The 10,567-nt window shown below is 42.6% G+C and overlaps 1 non-coding gene across 1 annotated transcript; it reads left to right on the forward strand.

Moving 5' to 3' along the window:
* Window positions 1–9,752: 9,752 nt before the first annotated feature.
* Window positions 9,753–9,859, forward strand: LOC136502371 (small nucleolar RNA R71). The gene has a single exon (XR_010770528.1). It is a non-coding gene; the product is annotated as a small nucleolar RNA R71 (small nucleolar RNA).
* The last annotated feature ends 708 nt before the right edge of the window (window positions 9,860–10,567 follow it).

A 10,567-nucleotide genomic window follows, 5' to 3' on the forward strand; every position in this document is an offset into this window, starting at 1 on the left:
GAGGCAAATCGGTTGCACCTCTCTGTTGCCTCTGCGAAGCGGGAAACGGCGGTGGTGGAGCTTGCCGCCACCGAGGCCTAGGCGCGCCTCACTGGTAAGGCATTTGGCATGATATGATCTTGGCCTTTCACTTCATGCGACGTCATGTCTTCAGTTGTAGCATTTTCTTATCTCCTTTTCAGCCATCTAGGAGCAGCTGATTGTCGTGCGAGGTGAGGCCTTTGCTAGGTAGCCAAGGACAATGCCTGTGTCTCCTCCCAAATGGCAGCGGAGAGCAATAGACGCTACTAGGACCTCTACATGGCAGTAGGCAACATCGTCCACTTGCTTTCGCCTCCTGCGCCTATGGGGATGACCCTAGAGGACCGCCTTTGCACCGTGCCACCGCGAGTCATGGAGGTGGCCATGTAATGCATTCACCAAGAGACCGCTTCAGCCATGGCTGCCGCCCAGCTTTGGCTGGGTGAGGACCTGACCATGGTGGAGCCGGGGTTCCCAGGAGAGACGAGCTATCGAGATCGCGAGAACTTGACCGGCGACTTCTCTGCCGTGGTCGATGGCATCTTGGCCATGGTGAATGTAGAGGACATCATTTGTAACGCTCTGCATGAGTAGTTCAATTGTAACATGCCTCTACATTTTGAATAAAAATGTTCATAATATTTAGTAGTTGTTGGACATCTCTGTTTGCTATTGACTAGAATGTTCCATTTGTGCGCCTTAGAGTTCGAGACCGTATGACACGTTGTTGGTATTTCTTAGCGCAATCACCAAGTATGGAGATAGAATCCATCCTCGGCAATGGTGCCAGAAATGTCTTAATAATAGATCTTAACAATTTTAGATATTTATCCACAAGCGCATGAATCTATCATTGTAGCATTTCACCCGGAAGTATTTAGGATATCATTATTTATATTTTCCCAAAGGAAGGCACAATTCATTAAGACTCTAGTATGGATATGAACTCAATACCAAACTTGCAAAGTGAACCAATGTTTATAACAGGGGTAAATATGATATGGATAAAGATAGTGGACACACACTTGGGCATTCCTCAAGAATAAAATAGAAATAAAGAATAAAAGAATATCCCTAAGTAGAGAAGGCATGTTCTAATATAGTCATGCAAAGAATAGTTAATGATCATACAAGTTATATAATTAATTTTAGTACTAAGTGTGAAGCAGGTCGGGAGGCTATCGAGTACTGGTCTGCCAGCAACCTCATGTGATAATTTAGACTCCTATACCCTAAATGAATGTGGGGGAAATACAAGGGACAGACAGGGCTATCAGCACCTACCCCCTACCCCTCAACCATGGAGAAGGACAATGCATTCACCTATCTCTCCATACCCGAGCACCACGCCCATGTACACAGAAACTACCCAAATCCCTCCGAGACTCCAACCCTATGGATCGACAAGTAAAAGACTTGGGCACACCCAAAGGCACGATGGACCGCCACCTCAATTTAGCTCTAATTCTAATCATATGAGTTATATGAATAATTAATCATAAAGTCATGTATGCTAATCTCGTAACATAGAAACTATATACTAGTTCATATGCTAAGATCATAACATAAAGACTATACTCTAGTTCATAAGTATGACTATAATTATAAGATAGGAACAAGACTTTGGAAGAACACATATTGATATTCATACCAAGAATCTCTTCCAAGGAGTCAAGCCGTCCAAGGTAGCTTTGCCTTGCTCTAGATGACTACTAAAAGTAAAAGTACAAAGGTAGAGAGGAGGCTCTCCCTATCTATTTATACTACTTTGATGGCGGTTTGGAGAGCATATCTAGAGGGAATCCTGCATACAACCGCCTGTGCATACCGCCACTGCACCGCCATCTAAGGTGGGACCCGGCGAAGCACGGGGCTGTGCGGTCACACCCAGGGTGCTGCCACACCCTGGACAACCCATCTCGCCACCACCTTCGCATGGTGGATCCCTAGTTGGGCCTGGGCTGCTCCTTGGGTGGTATTTCGCCCAAATAATCTAGGTAGATGGGCCTTCTCCTTTATTCCATTGCGTAATTGAGTTTTACGCCTTGTTGGAATGCGCCTTTTTATGTATTTCTCATATATTCGTGTTTATGCCCTACAAAACAATAATCTCCAAATATATGTGGAACTTGGTTAATAGTAAAGGCATATGTGTTTAAGTCTGCCAATTTCTCCTCTTTTTATGTCTTAATTGGCTATTGGATTTGGTCATTAACGACCGCCAAGAAGATCCCCCAAGCTTAACCTTTGCTAGTCCCTACCAAATAGCTAAGTACTTGGTTGTTTATCAGGAGTTGCTACTATGCCGATACAATTCACAAGTGCCATGCCTATAACAAAGTATTCTTTCTTAATTCAAATAAGTTTGGCATTCTATCCACCCTTTTAACTTAATCCTTGTGGGGCTCATTGCTTTTCCAAGTTCTTGGGCGGTTGCAAGATAGAATGGTTTTAACAGAATTACCAATCATTTATTCTTTGATCGACCATCTATCCGGAGGTTTTGAGTTTTGCAAATAAAAAGTAAGTTTCTCAAATGATTCTCTCATTCGCTCAAGTGTGTATGATCCTCACCAAGGCATTTGATAGTTTTGCCTTCTTTTCATCCAACGTCTAAAGCCTTTTTGTAGAGTTTTGGGTAGGTATGAAGATGAGGCATACTTGCATCACATATTTTGCTAAGTCAAAAACTGGATCCAAGGAGATGCAAATCATACACTTTGATCAACAAGTGCAAGTGTGTGAAATTTTAAATCTACCTAATTCTAAATATTTTTGTACTCCTATGATCATGACTCCCTCCCTTTTTTAATAATTGCATTGAAAGCATAGGCTATCTTTATTTCTTTCTTTTCTTCATGCTCTTTGGCAAGCATTTTTTTCTCTGTCTCATGCTTTTTAGCATGGATATTTTCTCATTTTTTTTCTTTTTTTAACATAGCCCCATACTCTCTTTTTGGCACATGAAAACTTTATAGAGAAAGACTCATGATAAATGAATAGAGTATTTATTTTTGTAGACAGAAAAACATGTTTTTGCATAACTCTCAGTGTAAGAGTTAGCATCTTTTTTATGGGTGCACATGAATCTTGATCATGGGTGCATGACGAGAATCTCAACAAGGGTCATAAATAATTTGACAAAACACAATGTAAATACAAGTAGCATATGACTAACATTTTGAATCATGTCATGTGGACATGATAGGAAATCATAATCATTGAGAAACTTTTTATTTTAGCATTTTTTAAATTGAAAACTCCGGATGTCAAGTTTTTCTTTGAACAAACTCATAGCATATTCTATTTACCATATCATAACTCGCAACAACTTAGAAAAGGATCATGCTTTTGCAACCCACAAGTTTCAAGTTTTTAGGATGAGACATTTTTAGCCAACAAACTTAAATCTTGGGGAATACCAAGTTATAGCCTAGGCACAGATGAATTATAGACAGAGCAACTATTCATCATTTCAACATAGGAGAAACTAAACATTCTTAAACACATATGAGGAGTGGAATTCATATTTTTGTTATTTTTATCATATTTTATTTTTTCCGTATTTTTAATTTTTAGATTTTTTAATTGCTAATAAATAAATGAATGCAGAAAATATAAATGCGAAATGTAAAGATAAGGTACCTCTGTAGGGTCTTCCCCCAAGCTAGCTCAAAGCCTATGGTGGCGGATTGTACCCCATGGACTGCCAATAGGTCACCTGCTGGTCGTGTTGTTGCTTTAGCAACGCGTTCACTTGCGCCATCTGTTGTTACTGCTGTAGCTGCCATTGGGTTGTATCCTGCATGTGAGTGTTCAACGTATTTTGGATCTCACCTGTGCGGATCTCCAATCCTCTGAGTCGGGTGTTGATGCTATCCAACCCACGACTGTCTGAAACAGACAGTCGTGGGTAGATAGGTGGTGGTAGTAACTTGATGTCAGAGGAGTGGGCCTGTCTCCTCCATGCTATGTCATCAGCCTCCTGCCATCTCGCCCCTCTAGCCTCATGTGGTAACGGGGTGTGATCCCAGCCTAGGTGGTACCTGGGTGTAAACCCCGATGCCTGCTTAGCTAGAAACCACTGCGCATGGTACGCCAAAGGCACAACTGGGAAAGGTGATGGCTGTAGCTACTATGAACTGCGTGCTTCGTTTCTGGCCCTACTCTGTAAACCTGCTAGACACAGAACTCCTGCGTGCTTCCTCTCGGGGTTCGAGAGCAAAGGTTAGCTCCTAGGACTTATACAAATGAAGATCCGGGTTAGGTAACAGAATCTCGTTTGTATACCTAGGGAAGAAAAATACAAGTTTTCCAGCTTCAATATATTTTAAGTGATGTCCTTGCAACAAGGAATGCTAAATAATAATAATGCGTGGAGTTAGAATATAAACTACATCTTGAGCATCCATCGCACAAACACTAGTGGCAATACAAGTAACAAGAGACGTACTTGATATGTATGTAGAAGCCTTGAACAAGTCTAACCAATGTGTAAATATTTCTTCGACAGGAGCAATTTTAGTCTTTTTAGTCATGGCATAGAGCACTTGTAATTTGGCATGATGAACAAATCTTATATCTTGCCTAGAAAACAAAGTCATGGCAATCCAACTGATGCATGAGCCTCAAAGTGGGATGTTGAATATTCATGTTACGAGGTTGAAATTTGCCAACTACATTTTGACTAGAAATTTATCTCCAAAATTCATGACGATTAAAACCTCTGAGAGCATGATCTAAGTCAATTGAGCATTTTCTTTGGAAGCCTATGTGAGAACCAAGATCTTTCCAAGTGCAAAAATATTCTTGTTCAAACAAGCAAAAAGTAATTTCATTCTCAATTTCTTTTAATAAGCATAAAAATTGGATGGATAGGAGGCGAGAACCTTCTTCCCAAACGGGATCAATTTCCTCCCATCCAATGGCTTTCCAAATAGAGGTGAATTCGGCATCCATACCTATCATTTTGAGAAGTTTGGGGTCATATGCCAGCATGTGGACGAACTCACGGTTCTTGATGAGGTTATATGCTTGTGTCCCCCGGTCTCCTTCCAAGTCAAGGTAGGGCACGTCATCCTCCACCTCCATCGGTTGCTCTTGCTCTTGCTCTTCCGTTGGCGTAGCTTCCTCGTCTTCATGCATCGGGCTCTCGGATTGTTCGATGGAGTGGTGGGTGCTTGAGCTTCCATGGGAGTGACTTGAACTCGCTGCCACGACCTTCTTGAATGCACCAAAAACCTTCCTGCTGAACTTGCCTGTCACAACCTAGTCTTGACACCCTTGTAAGTATTAGCATCATGAGCATCTTTGCATTTTGTAATCCAAAACTAGAAACTAAACTGCACTTCATTCTACATTCAGTCTATTCACTTTGGACTTGACGGACGGTCCGCCAACACCACTAGACCATCCACCAATTCATCTACATGCACTAATAGAGTTCAGTCCCTGTCAGTCAGTCAACCGACACCACCGGATAGTCCGCCGTCATGATGGAGCGTCCGATAGAGTTATCCCATGCAGAAATGTGAAGTGTCACTTTGAGAGTTCACCTAGCCCCACCCAAGTGCACACCTGTCCAGCTCATGAGATGGCCAAGGCAGAGCACCCACTAGCTCATTCACTCATTCTTGCACTCCCACTCTCTCTAGTTCATCTCTCTCTCTACACTCTCTCACACCTAAGCAAGGAGAAGAGAGGAAAAGAGGAGGAAGGAGAGGGGATTGAAGTTTGGATGCAGCAAGAGATGGCCATGGAGACCACCTAGAAGCCCTCATCCATGAGAGGTAGGGGTTGGGGAAGGGAGGAGACCTCTCACCCTCACCACAATGAGCTAGGAGGAGAAGGAATCAAGAAGAAGAAGATTTTGAGTTGCCAAGGGGGAGATCTAGCTACTGCATCATCTTGGAGAGCCTTGCATCTTCTCATTGCAGCCCTTGGTAAGGATCTAACCAAGCCAAACATAGGATTTCACTTTTAGGAGCCATAACCTAGGAAATGTCAATTTGTGGCCTAGGTTTAGTTTGCACCCAATGTAGCTAGAACCAACTGGCTAGGTATGCTCCATAGAACCCTAGGAACCTACCCTAGTGATGATTTACACATGCAAGTACCACATATGAAGATTTGGATTTCAAGTTGGTAAGAAGTGTTCACTGTCAGTAATGATGGAGGACCCGACATCACTGGCGGAGTGTCCATTAGTACTAAATAGCTCTCTGTTCACCTACATAGCATGCACTATAATTCACCAGAGCCTCCGCCACTACACTAGAGTATCCGTCAAATTATAAATTAGAGACAGAGGAGCTAGAGAACCCATCCCTTAGCTTTTGGTATAGTGGAGCATCCGTCGATATTCTGGAGTGTCCGCTGAATTATAGAGCCTAAACCCGAGAGCACCTAGTTCACATCGGATGATCTGTCACACACACAGAGTATCCGATAGAGTCTGAGCACTTAGCAGCCAGCAGAACCCTACTGACCTAATCTAACGGATGGTCCATCGCCATGACGGAATTATCTGTTAAATTGTAAACTAAACATAGAGAGATTCCTAAGAGCATTGACCTAATACCGGAGTGTCCGATCCTATATCGGATAGTCCGATGATCCCAGAGTGCCAATTTCCCACTAAGTCCCAGAACCACGGGAGCATCCAACATTCACGCCAGACTATTCGATAGTCACCAGTCAGCAGGCCTGTAGTGTATACCTACACACTCACTCATGTAACACTAAAGCTTAATCAACTAAATATCATTGCATGACATCTCATAGCATGGGTGTTGTACTTTATGCAATTCACTCATCAAGCATCTTGCATGTATAGGTGACACGATTCCCGAAGGTCCCATGCTTGAGGAAGAGCCTCAAGAGGAAGTACCCACCGAGCCTAGCAACGACGTCCAAGGCAGGCCCCTATGCATCCCTATGCTTTTTGAATGCATAATGAACTATGTTTATTTATTGTATCGCTATGTTACCATATGACTAGTGAACCGGGAGGGTTTCACCTATTCCAAGCCATATCCATATATCGCCATACCAAGCTTCCATGTGTGTCTCTATTAATCACCTTGCTTAGTATGCTTAGATCACAGAGTTGAGTTAATGATGGGTTTCTCATTACTCGCACGATGATAGGTTGTTCACCCACCAAGCAACACTTTTGGTGAGGGATCAACAATTGTTCCATTTGGGAATGGGAAAGATAATGGTCGGCAAGGGGTATGGTCATGGCAAGAAGGGGGAGTCTTGAATGACATAGCTTTCTTACCGATCAAGGACCGTGCATCCATGGTAGTGAGTAAGAACATAAAACTGTACAGACCACTTGTCTCCACTAGGGGTGACAAGCCAACTAACTCATTGTGATGGTTTTGTTTGTGAAACTAGCAAGGGGGTTGTGCTGGTCAGAAATGTCCAAGACATTAAGTGAGGACATGCCAAACCTTTCGTCGAACATCTTGGCTGGGTTAGGGAAAGGATGGAACATCGAGGTATCCCTTTTATACCGATGGGTCTTATGGGCGATATCCCTTGTTTCAAGTGGGGTTAACTTGTACCCATTTGTAGAGTTTACTTTTGAAAGCAATAAGTTCTAAATTCTTGATGTGGACTAGAGTTGGGTTTGGAAACCAAGACTTGTGGAAGATCGAGCTCCAACTGGCTAATCGCTTACACTTGATTACCTATGCTACGCTTGCTACTGCTATGTCATAGATTACCTTTACTTTCTGGTATAAATGCTTTTAGGCAATGAACACATTCCTTGCTACTATCCCAATTGCATAATCCTTGTTTATTATATTGGGTAAGTTCAGCGGAGTACACTCGACTACTCACCCTCTATGATCTTAAGTTTTGTAAGTACAGTAGCTCCTATTCATGGATTTTTCTATGCTCTAGACCTCTCGCCAGATCAGGAGTGGTGAATGATTCTGTGTTCCATAGATACATGGATGTAGCACACCCATGTATCAGTTATCATGAACTATGCTATGTTGAAAGACTTCTGCTAGACTTCGATGTAGACTGTGATGTGTGATCGTGTTATGAACTAAGTGTGTGAACCAAGACTTGCAAACTTTAATGCTTGAACTTGTGATGTAATCTAATCATGGTTGTGATGTATTCTCTCTCTTGAACTAATCCTAGATGAGGCCAGCCCAAGTACATCTCATGGGGGGTGTACCAGGATGACTTTGTTAAGAGATGTGTCCAACTTAATAATCCCTTGTGGATTATCATTTTGGGTACTCACTTAAGAGGGCGTTGATCCTGACATTGCCCATGGTGAGAAAACAACACAAACAACAAGCAAAAACTCAGGCGCTGGTTAAGGTTAGCACAAAAATAAAATGACAAACCCGAGAACTAGCTTGAGCTTGAGATTTTGGCAGAGTTTCCTTGCACTAGAACTTTGTAGATTTTTTTGCAAGAATGTGTTGAGCACTAAAATGAGAGGGAGTGAAAATGTAGAGAGTGAGAGGGGTGAGGAGCTCAACCAGGGCACTCTTGGCTTTATAGCCCCACAAAACCTACCACGAGGGGGAGGGAGCAATGGCTAGGAGCCGTTGGTAGAGCGACGGCGCGTGCGGCGGCCAGCATGGTGCGTCCACAACCCTAGTGCGCCCGCACCAAAGGTGGGCCCGCTTGGCACCCCCTTTAGCGGTTTTCTCCCAACGGCTAAGTGGGACCTAGCCGTTGGGGTCTTCCCTTTTTTCAAACTTGTTTGACTCAGATTTTGATTTTCCATAAAAGTTTTATTATATTTTGAATTTTCATAAATATTTTTAAAAATGAGAAATGATAATAGAAAAATCTAAACTATCAAAAAATGATTTTTATTTTAATTTTCCAAAAGTTTTATTTTGAAGTAAAATTTTAAATTTTAATTTACAAATATTTTATTTTGAATATTTTTAGATTTTAAGATAACTACCGATTTACCTTCGGCAAGGACTCGACATTTTTAGTCCGTCAGGCAAGACTTCTCCTCCTTCATTGACTTGTAGTTGCATGAGCATTTTCGAGAGAATTCTCGGGTTGCCCCAAGATTGTCCCCGAGTGACTGCCAGGAATAGCAGCAGCTATTTGGGAAATTTGCGTTTCTATCATTTTGTTAAAAGCTTAGTTGATTTTTGACAGAGGAGGATAAACTGTCAATTTTAGAATTAATATTTTCAAGCATTTATCATTAAACATTATTTTCTTTGTAATATTTTTATTAATTTTAGTTTGGCCTAATACCGAGTCTTTTAGAGAAGGTTGATTCGAATTGTAATACCTTGCGGGCAGGATTTGTTAGTCCACCCGTTATTGCCTCCGTGTTGGCAAAACCTGTCGTTGATGAAGGCAACTTCTTCATAGGTTTCGGGGCGGTCATTCCCTGAATGGACAACATTTCCACAGACCTCGCAAGTCATTTGTGAGTCTATGGCCTAGATGGTGCCTTCGTTGCTTCTTTCCTCTTGGGCCCATTCTTCTAGTCTTTTCATAAGGAGGTCCATTTTGGTGGCAAGCACGTCCTCCTCCTTAATGATATGCATGCTTTTTGTGTTTTTCTTTCTTCCCAGCTTTGATTGGTCACCATTCTATTGATGAGAGCTGTAGCTCCATTAATAGTAAGGGAGAAGAAAGCACCTCCAGCAGCAGCATCGATGTGGCCCTTCGACATAGGTGTTAATCCATCATAAAAATTTTGGAGCACTAACCAGTTTTCTATCCCATGGTGCGGGCATGCCTGGATGTAGTCCTATAGCCTTTCCCATGCCTCAAGAATAGTTTCTATCTCACTTTGCTGGAAGTTGGAGATTCATCCCCTCAAGGCATTGGTTTTTCCCATGGGGAAGAATTTGGCGAGGAATGCCATGGAACATTTATCCCACATGTTGATAGCTTCTTGGTCCTTGTAGAACCACTATTTTGCCTTCCCCACAAGGGAGAAGGGAAACAAGTGGAGCCTGATGTTCACAGGTGCGACGTCTTTGATGACACATAGCTCGAGGAAGTGTTGGAGATGCGCATTCATGTCCTCACTCGGAAAACCACAGAATTGGTTTGCCTGCACCATCGTGATGAGGCCAGTCTTCATCTTGAAGTTGTCAGCACCCGTGTTGATAGCCGGCCCAATGGGCAAGTTGGCAACAACGGGGACGAAGTAGTCATGGACGGTCTTGGCAATGACGAAAGTACCGGATGGTGCAGGAGTGACTAGTTCATCTATCGGTGGAGTAGCGGAAGAAGAAGCGATGCTAGACCATCTCTTCCTAAGGAGTGACTCTGGATCATCGATGAAGTTGCCCGGCAGATCAAAAATAGGCATGCACTATCCTGTTTTCATCCACAACAGGAGAAAACAATCAAAGTTAGCTGCATAAACAATGTCTACCGCACAAGCATATTATCTTGAACATATCCTACTAGATTCTTTAATCAATTTCCTTCCCTGGCAACGGCGCCAGAAATGCTTGTTGGTATTTCTTAGCGCAATCACCAAGCATGGAGATAGAATCCATCCCCAGCAAGCGCACGGATC

The sequence above is a fragment of the Miscanthus floridulus genome, chromosome 13 (assembly GCF_019320115.1).
Source record: "Miscanthus floridulus cultivar M001 chromosome 13, ASM1932011v1, whole genome shotgun sequence".
In the NCBI taxonomy this organism is placed as follows: domain Eukaryota; kingdom Viridiplantae; phylum Streptophyta; class Magnoliopsida; order Poales; family Poaceae; genus Miscanthus; species Miscanthus floridulus.